At 39.9% G+C, this 23,863-nt stretch overlaps 1 long non-coding RNA gene across 1 annotated transcript; it reads right to left on the bottom strand.

Moving 5' to 3' along the window:
* Positions 1–8,358: 8,358 nt before the first annotated feature.
* LOC118229329 lies at positions 8,359–9,283 on the bottom strand. The gene is made up of 3 exons (XR_004765647.1): positions 9,269–9,283; positions 9,132–9,138; positions 8,359–8,721 (listed from the first exon to the last, which is right to left on the bottom strand). It is a non-coding gene; the product is annotated as an uncharacterized LOC118229329 (long non-coding RNA).
* Positions 9,284–23,863: the final 14,580 nt, after the last annotated feature.

The raw sequence follows: 23,863 nt of genomic DNA, 5'->3' as shown, positions 1-23,863 counted from the left end.
AAAGTTAAGAAAAGCTGAAATACTTAAAATGTGCTATTTGTGCTACACTGCCCAAACCCACCAAACCCATTAAAAGGTTAACAAAACTCACATGACCCAGCTGATCCTTGAAGCATTGACCCTGAAGATTAGACCAACCTTTCTCTCATGCTCAGCCTCCACTTCAGGATATCATGAGAATCAAGTGCGAGTTAATAGTAACTCATTGGAGAGTCACGTGTTTAACTGTCACAGTGGTTTTCTGTGATTTGGTTGAGGTAAAATCCCACAATTAAAATAAAATAGGAAATAGCAAAGATCAAACTGAACTAATCTGTCATCACATTAGTGTTCAGTCCGCATACAAATTAAATTCCGTGCATACAAATCTCATTGGTTACTGCCCTCTACTATCCATAAACTGGCAAGCTTTGATGACGGATATAGAAATAGAACGTGTTCCAACAGAATATTTAAAATTAGCTATTCATTTTTAAGGAGCATGCATCTTGTATATCTTGTATATATTGTATATCCTCATTTTATGCAAAAAATGATGTAAAATAGGGGCACATGTTAAACAGTCGGATCCACATTTTCCCTGTATTCTTGGGTCATGCCATGTCTTTCCAGTACAGTGTTCAATGTGAGACTGCTTCTGTATTGGGGCAAAAAACAGTGTGCTTGTAGCACCCAGCTCTGAGAACAGAGGATGAGAGTAAATGGGCTCTTCTCCTTTCACAAATAGGCAAGACAGAACGACAGAAAGAATTTGATAATGCTTCAAATTTAAAACACCTGCATTAAACATCTGTATTATCTCCATCCACTTTGGGGACTGAAAACTAGTGGAGAGAACACAACACCCAGAGTAATGGCTTGGCAACCAGAAACCTCCAACCACGTACAGATGACAAGAATTCCCCAGCAGAAGATGCATGGCTTTCAGCTGAGAATTTATCTGGGGTCCAAGTAACAAAGCTGCAGGAACCCTATTGTTTTTGTTGGGATTCTTTTTATTAGGGGTCAAAGCAGTGAAGCTTTGATTATATTATATCCATCCATCCATCCATCATCTAACCCTCTCATTGCTTGTCAGGGTTGTGAGGAGAGCTGGGACCTATCCCAGCATGCATTGGGCTAGAGGTAGGAATACACTCTGGACAGGCCGCCAGTCCTTTTGCAGATTATATTTACTCATCTATTACTTTTCACAGTTCTTCCATAACCACTTGGCTGATTCTTATGGAACTTTAGCAGTTTGCTAGAGGGTGTCACCCAACAGTGAAATACCAAATTTGGTGGCAATTGGCCACTTGCTTGGCCCTATGATAGTTAGTTGATATTGCAATTATTCAACAATCATAACTCCTGCACTGTTTGACCTAGAGTCTTCAAAACAATTCAGTACATATTCCTCCTCACAAAGAACACATCTGATTCAAGGAACCATAACCAACATAAGACCAACACCAACATAAGACCAACATATTGGATCTTATGCCATTTTGAATTTTGTTTGAATTCTTAGCCCAATCCAACAACTGATGCTATAGAGATCCAGATTCACTGGTGCATCAGACAGGTCCCTAACTTGATGGCATGATCCACAATCTCAGTTGGAACATATGTATGTAAAGTTGGTGTCCACCATCATAGAGTCTCTGTTTTTGTCAACGGTTGCTAATGCTGCTTTGACCCTGGGAATCACTGTTTGCAGCTATATTTTATGTTGTTTAATTTTTTTGATTTTAGATAGATAAAAGATTATATTAAAAACAGAGATTCTTTATTTAGTGAAACTAGTGAAAGAGAATGTACTGCCTACATAAAATACATGTCAGAACAATATGCAATTTCTACTAAATCATAAACCAACAGGGAGCAATAGTTTGTATTACAAAAACTATTCACATTAAGTGATAAGCAATGAATCATTTTAGAATTGCCCATTATGCCTCTGGGGTTGTTGTTTTATGACTTGCCCCCCCCCCCCCCCCATACTAATTAAATACACACTGTAATTAAATAACGCATCTGATCTGTTCACCAGTAAGGTTTGGCATATTTTGCACCCTGTAGTCCACAAAGTGCTACAAAAGAAGCCTGTCTCACCTCGGACAACTGGTAGCCTGTGGGTGCCTGCCACTTTTGGATTGAACTAATGCTGTGGTAACCTAAGGAGCCCTGGCTGACTTAAACCAGCCTTCCCCCAGAGCAAAAAGGCCATCTGTGTTCTACTGCAAACTAACGGGCAGAAATAGACTGACATGGATTTTTGGTGGCTTGAACCTGCAACATCTGTCTATTTTTTTCCAAGACTTCCTTTGTGCAAGCACAAAGTGGAAACATTGATAAACATGAATAACATACTGTATGAAATACAGTGTTTGGCTATTTCTAGTATAGATAGATTAGCAGCCCCCTACATAAAACATTTTCTGCATTATCACAAATGTGGCTGGTATTTTAAACATCTAATTACTTTAGTTGACTGCAATAAACATTCAAATAATTAGTGTGGTGTCAAAAGCAATATACATTAAGGAAATACCCAATTGCAGTACAATCACCAACATAGTAAATACAGTCTATAGAAGGCTTATTAAAATGTCTCAGTGATATAGGACCAGTATACACTTGATACAGTGACAATGTTCCCATAATCAAGAATCTGTCCTCCTGGTACAGTTGTTTTTAAAGACAGAATATGGCTGAAAAGGAATAGAGGCTTATCTAACCAGTCAACTAATGTGGACTTCACATTGAGAAAAAATAAAGCTGATTACACCTTCATGGTTCGGACGACCATATTGCCTCATAATCTCAGGAAGGCTTACAGGCTGGATTATATTGTTGAGATGTACAGTAACTGGGTCATATGTCATACTGACTCACAGTGTAAATTACTTTATTTTTATGTATGAACAATAGACAACTGTTTCTGCTTGACAGAATCATGCAGTTTTTGTAATTTTTTAAAGTTTAAAGCAGGTCGTCCATTCTGTTTGATGGCGTTAGTTTTGATGCTACAGATGTGATGCTTCAATCGCTTGCAAAGCTTCAGGAAAACAAATCTCGCACTGGGGTCCACTGACTGGCTACCTGCCAGCAGCTGAGTCAGACACACTCATCTGGGCCTCTCCCAAATGACTAAGAATGATGGGGCCAACCTGCTCCTTAGGCTCATTTCCCAGCCTCCTATCATCAGTATCTGTGATGAAAGTTGAGGAAGACAGCCTTTGATGGTGTTAACCAATGTACCATGCATTCTTTTCTATGTTACCAGCTTTCCCCATAGCTTTAAGTCCTTGTATGGGAAATCTGTTGCGGTGTGTGTGTGAGTGTGTGTGTGTGTATATAATATATATATATCTATATATATATACATATATACATACACATATACTCACCGGCCACTCTATTAGGTACACCTGTTCAACTGCACGTTAACGCAAATATCTAATCAGCCAATCACGTGGCAGAAACTCAATGCATTTAGGCATGTAGACATGGTCAAGACGATCTGCGGAAGTTCAAACCAAGCATCAGAATGGGGAAGAAAGGTGATTTAAGTGAATGTGGCATGGTTGTTGGTGTCAGACGGGCTGGTTTTTAGCATTTCAGCAACTGCTGATCTACTGGGATTTTCACACACAACCATCTCTAGGGTTTACAGAGAATGGTCCGAAAAAGAGAAAATATCCAGTGAGCGGCAGTTCTCTGGGCGAAAATGCCTTGTTGATGGCAGAGGTCAGAGGAGAATGGCCAGACTGGTTTGAGCTGATAGAAAGGCAACAGTAACTCAAATAACCACTCGTTACAACCGAGGAATACAGAAGAGCATCTCTGAATGCACAACTTGTCGAACCTTGAAGCAGATGGGCTACAGCAGCAGAAACCAACCCGGTACTAGCAAGTTGTACCTAATAAAGTGGCCGGTGAGTGCACAATTTTGGTCTGTTTATCTCAAAGTCCAAAGCAATGCCCAGTCCCTCAGACATGATGTCTTTGCCACATCAAATCTTAGTTAAATTTAAGATTGTCCAACAGAAAATCAAGGTGGATGAACATCACTTTAACAGGTAGGCCTGTTCATAAGGCATACCCGGTATAGAATTAATAATGATCAATTTCCACAGATGCGCTTTTGCCTTTCATCTACGATCATTTTTGCACTGCAGAGAAAAGTCCACAGGAATCAGTGGATATGCTGCTGCAGTTGCCTATATATTGACAAAACAAATTAACATTAGACCTTTGTTTCAATAAGAACAAAATAATTCACCCATATGTAGCCTATATCCTTTTTCCTGGGCTTCCAAGAAGTCCCGGACTATGGCTTATATGTCCCGATTGATGTTTTTTATTTTATTTTTTGTAGCCTATATGTACGTATTTATTGAAACTATCACAGGGTCTCGTCTTGACTCTTAAAGAGATTAGCAGATGATCTTTAGTAGGCATAGCTTCCTCTTCTGAAATATTAGATTGATGTAAAATGATTATGACAACACTTATTACATTAAAACGTAATTCATAAGCCTTTACAAGTGAGACAATCGATTCGCTTGGCATCGATTGATAAACTTTTCAGCGCCACAGTGAAGGCCTACTCCAACTTACGATGTACCTTTGGAAGTGTCCCTTAAGGCAACTGTTAAGGTATAGTCTGGGAAACACTCGTAAAAAAGCGGTTTCCCTTTGAAAGGTATACCTTAGAAACCTTCGTAAAACGTTAAGGTACAACTAAACTCGGAAACGTAGCCTTGGCCTGTCAAGAGATTTTGGCTTTGAAAAACTCCTTTGTTGCTTTAGTAGTGTGTTTTTGGGATCATTGTCTTGCTGTAGGATAAAGTGCCGTCCAATGAATTTGGAGGCATGTGGTTGAATTTGAGAAGATGCTTCCGTACCCTTCAGAATTCATTCACTGCAGTTATATTATCAGTGAACACAAGTGAGTCAGTACCTGTAGCAGCCATACTTGCCCAAGCCATAACAGCCCCATCACCATGTTTCACAGATGAGGCAAGGGGGGGGGGGGGGGTGCTTTGGATCTTAGGCAGACCTTTTGGACTCTGCACTTTCTCCTTGCCATCACTCTGAGTGAATCTTGTGAATCTTGGTCTCATCTGTCCACAAGACCTGTTTCCAGAACTCTGCAGGCTCTTTTAGGTGAAGTTTTCTGTGGACAGTAGTCACTGACACATCCAAGCCTGCCTCCTGAAGAGTGTTTCCTGTCATGGTTTTGGGTGGCTTGAGCATTCTGCTCTATTCCTTTCCACCCCTGCTTCTCTAATTAGAGTTTTTCACCTCGTTTGGGTTAATGGTCTGTAGGCATGCAGAATTCACTCTGCCTACAGACCCCTTCTGCGCTGATTGGTTCAGAGCTCGGCAGGCGTGTTGATTGCGTTAGCTGCAGCACCTGTCTAACGTTACTTAAGGTGTGGGTTCACAGAAAGACGGTGCTTTAGTGTCACCTACACACAAGAGCTGGTACTGGTAACCAAACAGTGCTTCTCAGCGCTTCGTACCTATATATAAAATTCACGTCCAAGAATTATGCCCATAGGCGTTCATAATCTCTTGTGTGGAACTTATATAAGGGAGGTATCTGGTTTAGCACGTCCGTGACTCCTTTAGTCAGGATTGTCACGGGGTAGAGAGTTAGGAGGAGATCAGTTCTGCAAGTTGTGCAGTTAGTCCTCTCTCTCTGAGCTACGGAGGTTTTTTTAAGTGCAGTGCCTAGAGGTTGGATCTGCATCAGCTCGCTCCATTGGGCTATTGTTTATTTTATTTTTGTTCTGAGTTTTGGAGAACCTATCTACTCCTCCCCCTTGGTTCAGAGTCCTCCTTTTGAGGTTCCCTTATTTAGTTGGGATATTCCCGTGGAGTAGTAGTCGTTTCTGTTAGTTTATCTTTACCCTTCCTCGATCTCGGAAGAGATTTTGTGGCATGTTCAGCTTTTAGTGAGACGCTTTATTAAGATCCCTGTTCAGTTGCGCTTGGTCTTCGTCCTCCAACCCTTGCAGTTTCCGATCTGTCAGATAGGTGTTCAGGGTTTTTTTCTTCAATATGGTGAGAATTTTTAGTCATCAACTGTAGAGGTCTTCCTTGGCTGACCAGGCCCTTTGTAATTACTGACTTCACCAGTGCTCTCTTTCCTCTTAGTGATGTTATAGGAAGTTGCTTTTGGTAAGCCTATGGTTTGGTCTATGTCTCTGGTTGTTTTTTTCTCATTATTTTCCAACCCCCTGATGGCTTCCTTGACTTTCATTGGCACAACTCTGGCCCTCATACTGACAAACGCCAATAGCAGACTCCAAAGGCAATCAAAAGCCTAGAATCAAGACTAGATACTAAAAGCGCTCTTATACCTACACCAAGGAAGCAATTGAACACACCTGATTAATCAGAAACCCATGTGAAGCAATTTTACGGTTCCCTGAAATGAAGTGACTATGTATAAAAAGTGCTGTAATTTCTACGTAGAGAAACCATAATGTACAAATACCGTTTAATAAAAGTTGATAATCTGCACTTTAGCCATTTTTGAATTGTCCGATTACAAATCTAAAATTTTGGAGCACAGAGCCAAATCAAGAAAAATATGTGTCGTGGTCCCAAACATTAGAGCTCATTGTGAGTGTGTGTGTGCAGTGACACAATTTCTGTTTTGGCTCTGTACTCTTGCACATTGGATTTTAAATGAGAAAAAAAATGAATAAGAGGTTAAAGTGCAGACTTTCAGCTTTCATTTGAGGGCATTTGCTTCCATATCGAGTAGCCTGTGAGGGAATTACAGCCATTTAGTTCCCCTAATTTTGGGGACCAATTGGCTGATCAGCTGTTTCTTGGCCATCATTAATTCATTAGTTCATGCACAAGAAAAATAACCAAAAAGTCTAGAGTAGATTCTAGGTGTAGAATTTGCATTTGTTGCTGTTGAATCTCAACATGAGGACCAAATAAGTGTCAATGCTAGTAAAACTGGCCGTCATCATTAGATGTGGCTATTATGTGTTACTATAGGGCAGTACCTGCCCATATTTGCACAGTGATCTGATTTGCACAATTTGTTAATTGTCATTCGACAGCAAACACAAATGTCAATTTATTGTTGCTTTCATTATAGCCTGAGAACAAATAAAACCATGATTTAATTTCTCTATACAGTATGTTATCCTGTTGTGTCTTACTTGCATATTTCATTGTTAGTATTGTATATCTATCCATGAGAAATGTTTACAGTCTGAAAATTATTTCTGTTGTTTTATTTCATTAATGTTTTATCTAAACATATTCATATTTACAAGTTTACCTTGGTCAGAATTGAATCACTCCTATAGTATAGCATGATTAATGTGTGGCCTTTTTACTTAGCATCTGCTTTTATGAATGCAAGCCTATTTCTGAATTTTATTGATAATGTAAGAAAAAGAAAACTCTTCCTTGGAAACCCTTGTTGAATTTGACAGCTTTTAGACATAGGCACAATTTTTTCCAGTGGTGGAAAACATGTTGGATATGAACTGTGACCACATTAATATTGCCACTAGCTAATGTATTTTCTGAAATAAACAGTAGTGCAAGTAGATTATTGGTATTTTATGCTTTTATACTTCCTCACATACATAATAGGTTTTGATACTCATTCTTGATGGTACACGTGCGCCCTTAAAATGCAGCCATCTGCCATGTTTCTGCTATGTGTTGCCACAAAGTTTTAAGGCTTTATTTAGTACTGCAAACCAGGTGGAAACACCCTTTAACTGCAAGGATGTTAAATAACTTCTTATATTTAATTTATAAAACTGTTTTAATAGCACTTCATTTCCTAGACTTTTTCACAGGTCACAGGGCTATATACAGGTGGTGCTAATCAGCCATTAGTAGATAATCACTTAAGACTCTTCAAGGGAGAACACAGAAACAGGGCACATAGACAGGCAATAGATTACTCTAAAAATGACACCAATAGGATTACATTGCAAGGCATATAGACATATATACACAGGTTACTGGCAGTGGAGTATGGCCTAAATGGGTGACACAAAGTTACATAAATATCAGTTATCAGAAAATTTAAGTTATAAGAGAATATAGCACACTACAGTACTCTAATATAAAAAGGAGCAGGGCAGGGAAAATATCACTTATCTAAATTATGTATTAGTTCTTTTTTTTTACTGTATATACTTGTGAATAGTTAATTAAGAGATAAGAAACAAAGAGCACTGTCCCAAACCGAATGTCGACTATATAAGATCCCACAGAAAGCACTGGAGTGATAATTCCTTGTTCAAACCACTGCGATGCATGGACTTTAAATAAAGAAAAATCCATTTGCATTCAGTTTGGAGGAGTCATAAAAAGGACAGTTAGGCACAACAGCATATCCCACTCTCAGGAATACAAAAGTTCTATATAAATATCAGGGCACAGACAGCCCATTTATAATCAATACGAGTAAAGGTAGATGAGCAAACCAATGATTTCTATTGCAAATGCCAAGTGCAAGCGGAATCAGCTAATTACCAAAGCACACTTTTTTGTGATCAGTAATTAAAACACGAGAGGTAAATAAAAAAAGACAGGGAACAGTCAGTTAGGGAGACGTCCTGGGGAGGAGGCCTATTTGTGCTGGGTTCTTTTTAATGTCTGAAGTGACCCTGGGGTGATGACAGCAGCGACTGTACGTAGCGGGAATCACTGAGGTGGCTAGAGGTGCTGAACTGTGACCTGGGAAAACAATAGTCAGAGCACTGAAGATGGAAGAAGCAGCAGCAGCAGCAGAAACCCAGACCAGATTCTGAAAGCAATGGTGAGAACTGCTCCCCTGGACAAAGGGAATGTGTGCCTTGCTGTGTGGCTGGAAGGATGTATAGGGACAGACCGCAGCAATTCCAGAATAGGCAGAAAACATAAACTGCATATGTGGGAAGGGCCGTGGCTGTGTACTGTGTGGGAAGCTGCTTCCCTTCCTAGTATCAGAACAGATCCCCGCTGAGTGGTCCGACGTTCTGCAGGGGGCTGGAGTGGGAGACACTGAGTGCTTTTTAAGGCTGTACTGTGAGTGCCAATGAGAATGTACAACTCCACTGGTCCTTGGGGGAGCTCACTGCAAGCTGTGAGTGCCATGTTCAACTCACCTGCAGACTGTCTCCATTGGAAGGGGAGGAAACAGTGGAGCTGAGGGAATTGTCCCGGTAGTAAGGGAGAGGAAGGAAGGAGACAAAAATGTGAGTGCGTGTATCTCATCTGCTTTGATGAAACTGTTAACACTTACGATGCTCTTTTATTTGTCTTGTCCTGTAGATGCCTGTTGGGTGGATTCTTGTAAAACGAAAAATGAACAAAAAGAGTTATTGGTAGAAGGCAGTTACCTCTCTTGAGCTCCTGATTTTAAAAAAGTAAATAATACTATGCACCTTACATATCGTTACGCAGCTATACCTGTAACATACTTTCAGAAGAAGGGGATAGCAAATAAGGCTATAGAGCATTAAGGCACCTGATTGCACTTATCAAGGTCTTGATTGAAGACCATGACGGGACAATGGAATGGTCACCTGAGCAGTTTCTCTTATCCAACTGGACTATAATATAGAGGAAACAGAAGTGCATTCACCTGATTAAAATTAGCAATAATTAACGTCATTTGGCTAACGTCATTCCTGCACCAGCGAGTAAAGATGCAACATCACTAAAGCACTAATATTTACTATGCTAAATAATATGCAAAGAACAATTTATAAATGCACACAGACTATACTCATAACAAGTCCTAAGAATAGAAACATAAAGCCATAAAAAATCTAATATACAACCATTGGTCCCCTCCACACCTTGCCATGCTAAGCTCTGGTTTGTAGCCTGCGGTAAGGTCCCTCCACCATGGCCCTCTAAGCCATGAGTCTCCCCTGCACTGCCAGCCATTAATTTTCCAAAATTATGTGCCCCCCTCCCCTTCTGATTAGAGGTTTTGGCTATTTCATTGCTAACAGGTGCATAAAATCAAGCATACAGCCATTCAATATCCATTGATATACACTGGCAGTAGAATGGGTTGTACTGAATAGCTCCGTGACTTTCAACATGGCACTGACATAGGATGCCACCTTTCCGCCAAGTCTGCTTTAAATTTCTGCCCTGCTAGAGCTGCCCCAGTCAACTGTAAATGCTGTTATTGTGAAGTGGAAATGTATAGGAGCAACAACAGCTCAGCCATGAATCAGTAGGCCCTCAAGTTCACAGAACGGGACCATCGTATCCTGAAGCATCTAGCTTGTAAAATAATCTGTTCTCGGTTGCAGCACTCACTACCAAGTTCAAAACGACCTCTGGAAACAACATCAGCACAAGAAGTGTTCATCCATGCTTCACGAAATTGGTTTCCATAGCTGAGCAGGCGTATACAAGCCTGAGATCACCGTGTGCAATGCCAAGTGTCAGCTGGAGTGGTGTAAAGCACACTGCCATTGGACTCTGGAGCAGTGAAAACACGTACTCTGGAGTGATGAATCACGCTTCACTATCTGGCAGTCTGATGGACGAATTTGGGTTTGGCAGAATGCATAGGGCCAACTGTACTGGCCTGAATAGTGCCAACTGTAATGTTAGGTGGAGGAGTAATAATGGTCTGGGGCTGTTTTTCATGGGCTAAGTTCCAGTGAAGGGAAATCTTAATGCTCCAGCATACAATGACATTCTAGAGAATTGTGTGCTTACAAATTTGTGGCAACAGTTTGGGGAAGGCCCTTTCCTATTTCAGTATGACAATGCCCCTGCGCACAAAACAAGGTCCATAAAGAAATGGCTTGGTGGGGAAGAACTTGACTGGCCTGCACAGAGCCCTGATCCCTACCCTATCAAACACCTTTGGGATGAATTGGAATGCTGTCTGTGAGCCAGGTCTTACGTCCAACAGTGCCCAATCTCACTAATGCTCTTGTGGCTGAATGGAAGTGAACCATGTTCCAAAATCTCCTGGAAAGCCTTCTCAGATGAGTGGAGGCTGTTACAGCAACAAAGGAGGGTCCAACTCCACATTGATGCCCATGATTTTGGAATGAGAGGTTCAGCAAGTACATTACATGTATTTGGCAGACGCTTTTATCCAAAGTGACGTACAACAAGTGCAGACCAAGTGGACATATAAAAAACAGACAATGAAGTCTTCAATGTCTTCAATGAATGAAGAAGTCAGGGCTGTGCAATCCTGTTTCTGGAGATTGACCATTCTGCAGGTTTTCACTCCTATCCTAATTTGGCACACCTGATTCTACTAATTAACAGCTCGACAATATCTCTAGCAGTTAAATGAGGTGTGATTAGTTAGGGTTGGAATGAAAACATACAGGACTGTTGATCTCCAGGAACAGGGTTGGGCAGCCCTGATCTACATTTACATTACATTACATTCATTTGGCAGATGCTTTTAGCGACGACCAATACGTGCATACCGAAGGTCATTGGAACAACTGCTAAATACAAGTCCAATAAGGTAAAATACTCATTATGTAATAGTTATCCATAGCCACATTAAGTCACACAGTAAGCATAGGCTAGGTCAGAAGTTATCAAACTAGGAGGCATGACCACAAGCTATAACATTAAGATAACAACACAAGTGCAATGTAAGTGCTAGATGAAAATACAAGTGTAACATGAAAGTGCTAGAGGATAGAGGGATACAAGTGGTAAGAGCAATCTTAGGTAGGGAGTGCCCTGCAGAGTAGTGATAGCTAGTCCAGGTACAGTCTGAAGAGATCCACCTTCAGACCATGGCGGAAGACCGAGTGGTTCATAGAGAAATGGGGAGTTTGTTCCACCACTGGGGAGCTAGCTGGAAAGATCTGTGACCGGGACGAGTTAGAATTATTCACTTAGAGGTCAGGGAGTGCAAGTCGCCCTGCTACAGCAGAGTGAAGTGGTCGAACTGGTGTGTAGGGTTGGATCATTTCCTTTAGGTAGGTAGGGGCTGTCCTGTTGTGTAAGCTTGGGTCAGGACATTGAACCTGCTCCTGGTGGCGACTGGTTACCAGTGGAGTGACCTCATATGGGGGTGATGTTCAGGTGTCCACATACTTCTGGAAATGTAGTGTACCTGTCGGGTTGCAGCCCTCTCTCTGGACCATGGTCCCCCGCCTTCCCCTTCTGTATCAATGATAATTGGTGACTCCATCATAAGGAACATAAGAGTTAAATCCACCGTCATGTACTGCTTTCTGGGCGCCAGAGTTTTAAACACCCTTGACCGGAATCCAAGCCTTCTCCACAAACATCTACATGTCCGTAATTTTATTGTTCATGTTGGCACCAATTTTTCATCAGCCAGAACTTCTTAAATGGAATTTTATTTGTCTTCTTAACACACTCAATGACTGTGGGAAACATGCTTTCATTTCTGGTCCAATTCTCACTCTTGGTTGAGGGATAGTGTTTTAGCAGGACTCTCAGTCTCCATACATGGCGGCAGTTGGTATGTTCCTCTTACAAAATGTTTTTTATTGATAATTTTAATCTCTTCTGGGAGTGCTCATACTTAAAAAATTTTTTTTTTTTAGGAAAGACAGCATTCACCCCATTTTACTGGGTACACGCAAGCTATATGGAAATATTTTTCACAGTGCACCTGGCCACACGCAAGTGACTAATTACTCCCCCAATTTCATTTCCTATTCTAGTTATTTTTTGTAGGTCTGATATGCAATAGTTTTTTGCACATAAACTATTGCATATCAGGCGACGTAGCTCAGGAGGTAAGACCGATTGTCTGGCAGTCGGAGGGTTGCCGGTTCAAACCCCGCCCTGGGCGTGTCGAAGTGTCCTTGAGCAAGACACCTAACCCCTAACTGCTCTGGCGAATGAGAGGCATCAATTGTAAAGCGCTTTGGATAAAAGCGCTATATAAATGCAGTCAGTTTAGACCTACATTAAAGTCTGGTCACAATCTAAGTACTTTAGTCAATATCTTAGCAAAACCCTTGAACCATACAAAGTTAAACAGTGTCATCAACATGGTATTATTCAATGTAAGTTCAATCAAAGGTAAGAGTTTTGTAATTCATAGCATTATCTGTGAAAAGGAACTGCATTTTATGTTTCTTGTTGAGACACAGCTTAAGAGTGATGGTGTGGAAACACTCAAACTACAACTTCAGTTCAGTCAGTAAGACAGGGTAATAACTGCAATTTTCTAGAATCAGTTTAGCTCTATTTTAATATTAATTTATACAGACCACCTAAGCAGAGCTCACTGTTTCTTTCTGAAATCTTTTAGCTTAGGTGCTCACTAGTTATGACGGAATAATCTTAAATGGAGACATGAATATTCATATTAGTAATAGTGCTGACTCCAAGGCTATGAATTTTATGAATCTCTAAGACAGTTTAGAATTAACATGTCACTGAAGATACCCATAAACATGGTAATATACTTGACTTGGTAGTACTGCATGGAATAAGCATGTATAATGTTTCAGTGTGTAATATACTTAATTACTGTGTGTTCTCTGCTGCTCTGTTAAATGCCTACAGTAACAAAAGAGAAATTACCATTCAAAAGCGATATTCAGATGCTACAGCAGAACGAAAGTTCTCTGAGCTTGTGTATGGATCAGAAATTCCTCTGATCCATGTACTGTTATGTTATGTACATGGATCCATGTACAATGTAATGGTTTATGCCTTTAACAGCAAAGTAATATTCTGCACAGTTTGCCCAAGTTAAGTTTAAAAGGTCTCGTGAAAAAGCGATCATGTAGAAAAGCTGAAAGAAAATGGAGAACAACCAAACTAGAGGTTCATCGCAGCATTTTTAAGGAACATATTACTAACTATAATATGCACTGAGAGAACCCACCTTTCAAAGATCATTGCAGAGAATTGTAACAACTCTAAGATACTGTTTTCAATTATTGATCAAATCCTGGGGTGGAATTTAATACAATCAATTATTGTACTAAATCCTACCTCAGCCAACTTTCATAGCCAAGCTTCTACCTTAAAGTGTGAGTAAATTGAATGCTTTTTTTTTAACAACAAAAGAACAACCGTAAGAGCTGGTATTAGAAACACTGGTAACTTACTGTAGGTGATCTGCTCTGTTGCAAGCCAGCCACTATGGGAAGCTAGCATCTCTGATGCAGAACTCTTTAAGATTGTAACACAGATTAAAGCTTGAACATGCCATCTCAACCGTGTTCCTACTCGATTTTTAAAAAACGTTTTTAAACATTGTAACATCTGTTATAAAGACAATTAATACATCACTAAAAAAATTACAGGCATATGTCCAACCTACCCTTCATGTGCAAGACACTTGAAAAACTAGCTTATAATCAGTTTACCATCTTTCTTAATGATGGTCTAATCACAGTACATAGACTGCTCTAACTAAAATAGTTCATGATCTTAAAGTCATTGTTGATGCCAACAAGGTTTCACATCTTATTCCTTCAGGCTTGAGTGCAGCATTTCACACGATTGATCACGACATTCTAACCCATCGTCTTGAAAACTGGGTTGGTCTCTCCAACTGCCCTCTAAACTGGTTCCGAATGTATGTTACAGGGAAACACTTTTACATTAGTCTTGGATATCACATTTCAAAAGAATGACATACTTTTTGGTGTTGCACAAGGAAGGTGCCTTGGTCCCCTTCTTTGTCATTATACATGCTTTCCATTTGGTAATATCATCAGAGAACACAATGTTCATTTCCACAGCTACACTGATGATACACAATTATACATTTCTGTTGAGCCAAATGATCCTAATGCCTTATGATCTCTGACCACCTGTCTGCAATTAATCAAAGGATGCGCAATAATTTTTGAAAAATTAAATAAAGCCAGAAATACTTTCAGTGGGCCCCAAGACCAAACAGGGTGTACTTTTTAATAGGTTACGGAATTTCGCTTCCCATATTAAATTAGAAGTAACAAGTCTAGGTGTGACGTTAGATTCTGATTTAAGTGTTAAACCACACATAAGGTGACCAAAACAGCATCATTCCACCTAAGAAACATTGCAAAAGTATTGCTGTGATTAACTCAACAGAATTCTGAAAATTCATGGTTTTATTTCAAGTAGTTTGGACTATTTTAATGCTAAGAAATTATTACTAATTCGGAACTCGGCTGCTAGACTTTTAACAAAAACAAGCAAGAGTGAGCATATTACTCCTGTTTAGCTGCACTGCACTGGCTCCCTTTATATTCTAGAATTCATTTAATTTTTTACTTGTATATGAAGCTCTTAATGGTGCAGCACTTATCTCAGAGTCTGTTGTTGTATGTCCCTTCATGAGCCCTGAGGTCCTCCGCAGTTGGTTTATTAATCATAAGCAATTCCACCAAAAAGGAAATTTGGGTATGCTGCTTTTAGCCACTATGCTCCTAAATTATAGAATACGCATCCGAAAAATATCAGAGATGCTAGTTCAGTGCAGTGGCCTTTCTTAAAAAAAGGAATTGAAAACATACCTTCAGTCAACTTATAACTAGTAACTAGCAGCAGTGTTTTTATTATTTTCTCCCTGTTTTATTATTTTAACACTGATGTATATTATTTTATTTTGTATTCTTTTGTTCATATTATTATTATTATTATTATTATTATTATTATTATTATTATTATTATTATTATTTTTGTTATTATTATTGTTATTATTATACCATAGCCTGCTTCTTTACAAAATAAGGGAGCAATGTGAAGTGGGGATGAGAATGGAACCAAATGCAAACTGAAGAGGTTGATCTTCAGTCTGCATTTGAAGTGAATGAGTCTGCTGTCTTGATCAGGACAGCACAGTGTAAGTTTGCTCCACAGTGGGGCCAGCACAGACAGAAGTTGTGACTGGGAGAAGTGAGCATGCAGGCAGGGGAGAGCCGGTCCTCTCACGCTTGTGAAATAAAGGGACCTGGCCAAGGTCTAAGATTTGAAGATTGATTTGAGTTATGGAGGAGCTGTTCCATTCCTGACCTGTTGGATAGCACCAAGCTTTCAAACTAGCAGGTAGCCAGGGAAGTGAGTTGAGGAGGGGTGTGACATGAGCAGAAAGACTAAGGACAAGTCAGACAACATTGTTAGCTGCAAGGTTTTAGTGGAATAGTATGCCTCCAGAGGTATAATTATAAAGAGTTATAGGAAGTGTATTTTCTTTCTTTAAACAAAGAACCTGCCAATGGCCCTGTACAAGCCATAAATAATATATGAATAATGATGAGAAGTTCTGGTTTTGTGCTCCCTGATGTATTGCGTTATTTTGAGAGCATGCTGGCATAAGAGCTAGTGTCCAATGAATAAACTCATAATAAATTGGGTAAAGGCTCGGCTGGAGGAGTCCCATCCTGTATGTCATCTGTCCGTAAAAGGACCGAGCTCCTCTTCGTAAAGCAATTGCTGCCTTTAAAGAGAGACACCAATCTCATTTTTACTGGAGGCACTGATTGGATTACAGAATAATGGGACTGCCCTGAGACCAGTCAAAGAGTGGGCGTAGGCAACAATAAACTATGAAAAATAGCAAAATGGAGCATCAGGCTGGCCACAGGAGTCACGCCTGGCTCCGGCTGAATCAGCTGATGGCTCAACTATGTATTCACTTAACAGGGCGGTCTAAATGACCTCCCTCTACTCATGTGGCTGCTTCTTCCTGCACACATCCCTGCTGTCCGCTGCCAGTCCAAACCTGCTTCCTCCAGCATGTGTACTGCTAGTCTAAAAACCCGGTAATACCCCAGCTCCTCCCTCATGTCCAACCATAGCATTTCTGTGTGGAGTTTGCATGTTCTCTGTGTGGGTTTCCTCCCACATAGCGTCGGGAAGTTTGATTCTTTAAAATGAATCAGTATAAAATTAATCGAACTTTCAAGTTTTCGAATCGTTCAAGATACTTGCCAAATATAGCACTTACTTTTTTGTCCTGCCTCTCCGGTTTTAGTTTGAATGATAAACTTACAGCTCCTGGCAAAACGTAGGTGCTCACGACAATGCCGCATAACAGTTTGGAGAGACTGTATTTCTTTTTTATGCTTACATACTAGTAGTTCAAGCTTCCTCTTTAAAAGAATGTGTGCTCAGTGAGGTTAACAGTTCCAGTCAGCATAACGTCTTTCCCACATAGCTAACTGCCGCATGGTGTGAATTCACCCTTAGTTCAATAACTATCTAAACAGAAGCAACTGCTAAGCACAGTTTACGACTATAACACTGGAACATTTTTAACAACTGTAACAACATTGATTCTGCAATCTGAAGTCCCAGAGGGGTTTTATGTCTTAATTGAGTTTATTTTCTTATTTATCTATTTATTTAAATAATTTTTGTTCTTTATTCATATTTTCGTACCAGAGTCATTCAGTGCATTCAGCACGAACAGTTCATTTCGTTCATTTGAGTCATTCAGTACATTCAGTTTATTTCGCTCATTTGAGTCATTCAGTACATTCAGCACAATCAGTTCATCTCGATCATTTGAGACTTTCTGACTTTGAACGAATTGAACGAACCAAACAAAAGACCGATCTGACGGGCTTCCACTCCAGCACAGTAGTACACAATACTAATTGCAAGGAGGCATATGCCAGTTGCTTACATTTTGATAATTTACTGTCTTTAGTCTTCAGTGACAAGAGTCATGCAGCAGCTGAAGGAAAAACCCAACTCCGTCGGACAAGCTAATTCTCAAACTGGTTCAGTGAAAAACTGTTCTGAGATAAGTCACCTACTGTCCTTTGTAGGTGAATTTATACATAGCATACACCGTTTTCACTGATGTTTGCACACAATTTAGCCTGCATTTAAAAATAAAAAGTTAGGTGACGCTAGTTGAGAAATCGTTTGCAACCAACAAAGGATTGATTATAACAATTTTATTTATAGGCTATTTTGTTTTTTAAAAGCACAATATTTAGCAGTGTGGGACAATTTCTAATGAATACGTAGCTTTATTGGAACAGAATCAATTGGAAAATGCATACTGAAAACATACTCTCTTTCATTAGCGTTTTATTTTGCCAACATTATATCATACAGTCAAAGACCTGAATTAAGTTGTAAGCCAATTGCTTGCAATTTTGCCCAGGCAAATGTTTGTCATTGCAATATGAAGACGTTTAGATGAGGGAGAGCAGTAGGGATCCAGCAATAGCAGAGCTAGCAGATTCGATCCCTTCACCTATTTCTTCTTCATCCTTGCCACTGATTTCAGTTTAGGGACTGTTGCTTTTGATAAAACAGGCGAGAGGGGCTCGGAGAGCACGCCCTGCTCAAGGGGATCAATGCTGTCATTGGATAATTGCTAGTACACAGCCCAATGGTTAAAATAGTTAAATAGGAGTGTAGCTGCAGCTTCAGCAAATGGTATATTCACAACTTACTGAGAGCTGATCCAAATGAATGAATCTTTACTTAGGGATGAGTCAGTACAATTCGTTCACCAAAAAGAAATTAGTTCAAAAAGAACGAACAACACACCACTACCCTGTAGCATTTCTAAACCCACTCTGAAATACCTCTTGTAATTCCTGTCTTCATTTTGATAAAATGCTGCTCATGTGGTACCTTATCAAATGCTTTTTGGAAATCTAGATATATACAATTTTAATGTATAACATCATGAGCCTTGCTACAACCAAAACATTGGGTAGCTTCCTCAAAGAATGCCAAAAGATTAGTCAGGCATGACCTTCCCTAGCAAAAACCAAACTGGCTATCCCTTACGGTGAAGCCACACTATACGCGGCGAAGGCCGCCTGTCGCCGCCCGGCGTCCCCACAGTCGGCTGTTTGTGGGCGTGTCACCTATTTTTGACAGACAGTTGTGTTCGTTAAATGTTGACCGGGTTTAATATCGTGTTTCATATTCATTGTCCTGTCTGAATAAAAATCATTTTTGCAGTAACCTAGATCTGAATTTTTAGTCAGCTGCCTAGCTAGGCTGTTTAATATCTAGCTAGTGAGTAACAACCAACAACAAAAACATTGTCTGGCTAATTAGCCAGATAATGCCTTCAGAGTTACATCTGGTCAGCTAGCTAGGTGGCTGGTAGAAACGAACAACTTGCAACTAATACATTAGGAAGATTTTTTTGTTTGTTATTGTTTGTTGTTACTCACTATAGCTAGACATTAGACAGCCTAGCTAGGCAGCTTATTAACATTTTTCAGAGGTAGGTTACAGCAAAAATGGACAGTGATAGTAGCTAACGGCGATAACTACGTTGCAGAGCCACCGACAATTTCAGGGACTTTTCTCCACGCTGCGTTCCTCTTATCGATGTCTCTGTAGGAGATTTTATTAAGTTGGGAAACCCGATACGGAAATTACGCGTTAGGTCCTCCATTGTGGAACGATAGAATGTGGAACTAAAATTAGAAAAAAAATAGGGACAATTCACTTGACGGATCATTAGATCAAATCAGATTGGTTACCGCGACGCAGCGAGGGGGTCAAAGTTGAATTTTTGCCATCTCCCCCGCGGCCTCGCCGCCTCTCGCCGCGCCGCCGGCAATCCCAACATGCCTTGCGGGGTCTGGCCGCCACCTCTAATTCAAAATGAATGGAGGCGGCACCGCCGCGCGGCGGGGCGCGTATAGTGTGGCTTCACCGTTAGGATGTTTATATTTTCAAGAAATAATTTTAACTTTTCACAGATCTATATCTATAATCTATTTTATGATGCTAATGTTTTTGCGACAAGGATTCCTTATGTTGTACCATGTGAGGTGGCAAAACAAGCTTGGAGGTCCTCACCTTCTTTATGTTTTGGAAATGTACAGGCCACACGCATCACGATAAATCTGATATGTCTGTCACAGCAAAAATACAGCAAATAAAATCCACTGTCATTATTAGTCCCACAAACATGCTAAAGCAGAGAAACCTTGATAGAATATCCATTATTTGCTTATAAATTCTCAGGAGGAATTATCATTGTTGTTCGTTTCACTGTTACACGCAGACTGAAAATATTGTATTACAAAAGATTGTTGTTATGTCTGATTTGTATAGGTTCTCTGGAACAAAATGAGCCCACCTATAAGCTTCTCTGATCAAGCAGTCCCTCAGTATAGCCAATTGGACTTGCAACGACTCAACATGGACAGTATCATTTCTGTCCAGTGCACTGCCAGCCAGTGGCAATCTATTATAGTGATGACTGAGAACCATTTTAGAAAATGAAATTATGTTTCTAATGGTGTGTAGGAACAGAGCAGATTGAGTAAAACATTTATGTTCTGAATCCAGCAGCTTTAACCAGTTAAAACCCTCGTTTTAATGTCCAGCACTCTGAGTACTTAACACAAGTGGATTAACAGTTAAAACTTCTCACTGATCCAACATATAAAATATATTTATTTGATTTAATTTGATAATTATTTTTAAAGATATTATCAATGAAATCTCTGCATTTGTTAATAGGCAGAGCAACCTGTTGGATCAACCAAAATGTACAATTCAAAATTAAGAAATGTATTAAGTTACAAACAGAAACAAAAAAATACGTTGTCTAATCTCAAGACAAAGGTCAGTTTAAACAAATAACAAATGTTACTGACATGGACAGGTTGCAGTCACAAAAGAAATGGATGAAGGAAAATGTCAAACCACAGCTTGTTTCACTGAGGAAATCCAAGACATCAGACTCTGTGCACACCAAACACCAAGAAAACAAGGTTCAGATTCCTCCTGCATTGCATATACAACCCCAAATCTCCACCACACAGTTAACAGGGTCAACTTAAGGACCCAAAACTCTAGACAAGCTTGACTTGAAAACAATATGCATTTTATGTTGTTTGAAGGGAGGTGGGGGGATTGTTGAGAGAGACGGGGGCAACATGACTGATTGGCTGAGGTGTGGAAGGGTTGGCCCACCCAATCAAGATGTGTAGCTTTGCATATGTGACTATAAAATGATGCAATAAAACCAGGAATTCTCTGATAACACTATTATTTTATTTATTTGGTTAAAATACATTAATCTTGCAATATTAATCGTCACTGTGACATCTCAAAATTAATCTGCCAGTGAATGGGTCTTCTGTGGAAAGAAATCGGGAGCACATAAAAGTTGTGCTCGATGGCATATTGTTTTGTGCCAAGCAAGCGTGGGCACAGAGAAAGTGAGGAGGCACTAAACAAAGGCATTTCTTTTGGAATTATCCAATATGGTTGCAAAGTACGATCCTGAGATTCAAAGTCGCTTTGACTAACTGCCTAAAAATGCGACAATGATGAGCGGAGACATTCAAAACAAATTACTTGAATCAGCTGCTGCCCTGCTACTATGCAAAATAAAAGCAGAATTGCATGCAATGTCCAATAAATACTGTCTATCATGACAGACGAATGTAAAGATCTCTCGAAGAGAGAACTTGTTGCCATGTGCATGTAAATCAATGGACCTCAATCAATGGATTAGTAAAGTAGATAGCGAGTGTATTTATTTTCTACAATTGTACATATTTTCTGCTGCCAGAGGTTGCAAGGTGAGAGCAAGGAGAGGGAGGTGGAGAGGGTGGGAGAAAGAGAGGGAGAAGGTGACAGGCAGGGGAAGGGCAAGCCACTACTTCTTCCGTAAGCATATAATATAAATCAAATGGAATTTTACACCTCTAATAACCATAATATCATTGACCAAGTTTCCTTTTGAAGTCTCCTAGTGGCCTTTTTTGGAAATCTGCCAGGACGTAGCTCACAAAAAACAATGCAGAATGCTCATTTTTTGTTGGTATTGTCATCAATTTTAATCAGGATTTGTCCAGCATTGCGGCTGTGTCTGTATTGTGTGTTTACCGGGTACAGCCACCGGGTACAGCCACAAGCACCTGTATTCACTCAAAAATATTTTAGTTGAGTAAAAAAACTTACTGTACAGCAGAACTCACTTAAATGGGATACTTGATGCTGTCTGAAGGAGACTAAATCCTGGAGACTAGTTGGGCTCTAAGTGTGTGCCTATACAACCAAGTTGAGATTCCAGGTTAACGTCAAATGTGCATTGAAGCACAACTTGACGCACATGGCACATTGTGGTACTTTCACATTTGTATGTTGATGCAACTATGGACAGTATTTTTGCACTTACTACTTGTAAATTCTGTCCTCAAATTGCTGACCATAATTCTGGAATGTAAGACGTGAGTTGGGTGGCATATGATTTTCCACTGGCTTGTACATCGGGGGGGGGGGGGGCGGGGGGGGGGGGGGGGGGGGGGGGGTGTAACTGTCAGCAAGGCGTTATTCGCGGTGTTGTGTGGTGTAAGGTAACTTTAGCTGGGACTGTATTCAATAAGTGTGAAAATTAGCAAGCTAACTAGTTAACTTAAATATAAAAAGTAACAACCAAACTGCAGTCTGTTATCAGGATGATACTCATATGTTACATGTCTTTAAGCGCAGCCATGTTTACCATCTGTGTTTTTTTTGTCGACTCCTCTCAATTGGTTGAAGTGAGCACATATGTGATGTCATTGGTTTGTGTAATGTGGGTGTTAAGAAATGTCTTAAACTTTGATTGGCTGGACTAGACTTAGTGAACAAAAAAGCCATTAGTGGATTTATTTGCAAATCATGCAGTGAGGATTGTCTCAAAAATCCACAAATGCTAGCAATTCTACATGTCGGGATGCACAAGTGCACATCGAGTCATTTTCCAGGAGAGATTTGTTTGCGAGTGCGAAAACATGTTTGTGAACCAATTATTTTTATTTGTGAACTAGCTACATTTATTTGTGGATCAGTTACATTTATTTGTGAACCAATTATTTTATTTGTAGGTTACAAAAAATATTTGTGAATCTCATTTTATTTGTGCTATTTATTTATTTTCATGCTATTTATTTATTTTTTGAGACAATAGTACCCCTGTTTTTCTCATCATTACATTTCCCCCGCAATATCGACTGATTCATCTTCTCATCTCACAGTTTCTTAATTTGTACAAAAAGTAGTAAATAAGCTTTGATTTAAAAAAAAGTTATAGACAACTTAAGTACATCAAGATATTTTTTAAAGTATATTTAAAGTATATTTTAAGTACTTTATAAAACTATTTCCGGGAATACGTATACCATTTGCAGAGGGTGAGAATAACAAGGAGCCCAAAAGATTGTGTAATGTTCAAGGGCTTTTATTGTGGAAAAAATCACCAGTCACTTTAAAGTGTTGCTGCAGTTCTTTTGGTGCTGTGGATTGGTGCCTGGTGCGAAGTGACGATGAGGATTGGCGAACAGTGTTTTTTTCTGGGGAGTGTCAGGGAAGTGCAGTGATAATTCAGAGAAGGGAGTGAGGAGGGTCAGGCTGGCAGTCAAGGTTTTTTAAGGCAGTCGGGTCCTGTTTACTGGATCTGCAATAGAGAGAAAAGACCAATGAGTCATCTGGTTGCGTTCTGGACATCTCTCTGTCTACCGTGGCTCATGGTGTCTTTTTATGTCGGTGTTGATCAGCTGTAACTGACCTGCGGTGTGTTTCATAACTCACCTCAAGCAGTGTCTTATTCAGTTACCCCTCCCTCACTCCCTGAGAACCCTTTTGTGTCCTCGATGTGGAAGTGATCTTCAGAGCGCTGTTAAACCAGTGCTGTTAAATGGGAGCCTTCGTCAGCATCACACATTTATTCTGAACTTTACATCCTGAAGTGGTGTACTTTTAAGTATTTTAAAACCGTGATCAAAGTTTACTTCTGGAAAGTAAAGTGAAAGTGCACGTTAAGTACACTAACTGGGATTTAGTTCTGAAAAAGTATACTAAATGCATACTTTTATAAACTACGTTTTTGTAGGGGTTAACATGTCTGTGTTGCCACCACCAGCTTTCTCCAGGTTATCAGACAATGCTGTGGAACAAGTAGAGCCTCTGCATCCAGATG

The sequence above is a fragment of the Anguilla anguilla genome, chromosome 6, assembly GCF_013347855.1.
Source record: "Anguilla anguilla isolate fAngAng1 chromosome 6, fAngAng1.pri, whole genome shotgun sequence".
Classification (NCBI taxonomy): domain Eukaryota; kingdom Metazoa; phylum Chordata; class Actinopteri; order Anguilliformes; family Anguillidae; genus Anguilla; species Anguilla anguilla.
This window is presented reverse-complemented; position numbering and strand designations above follow the sequence as displayed.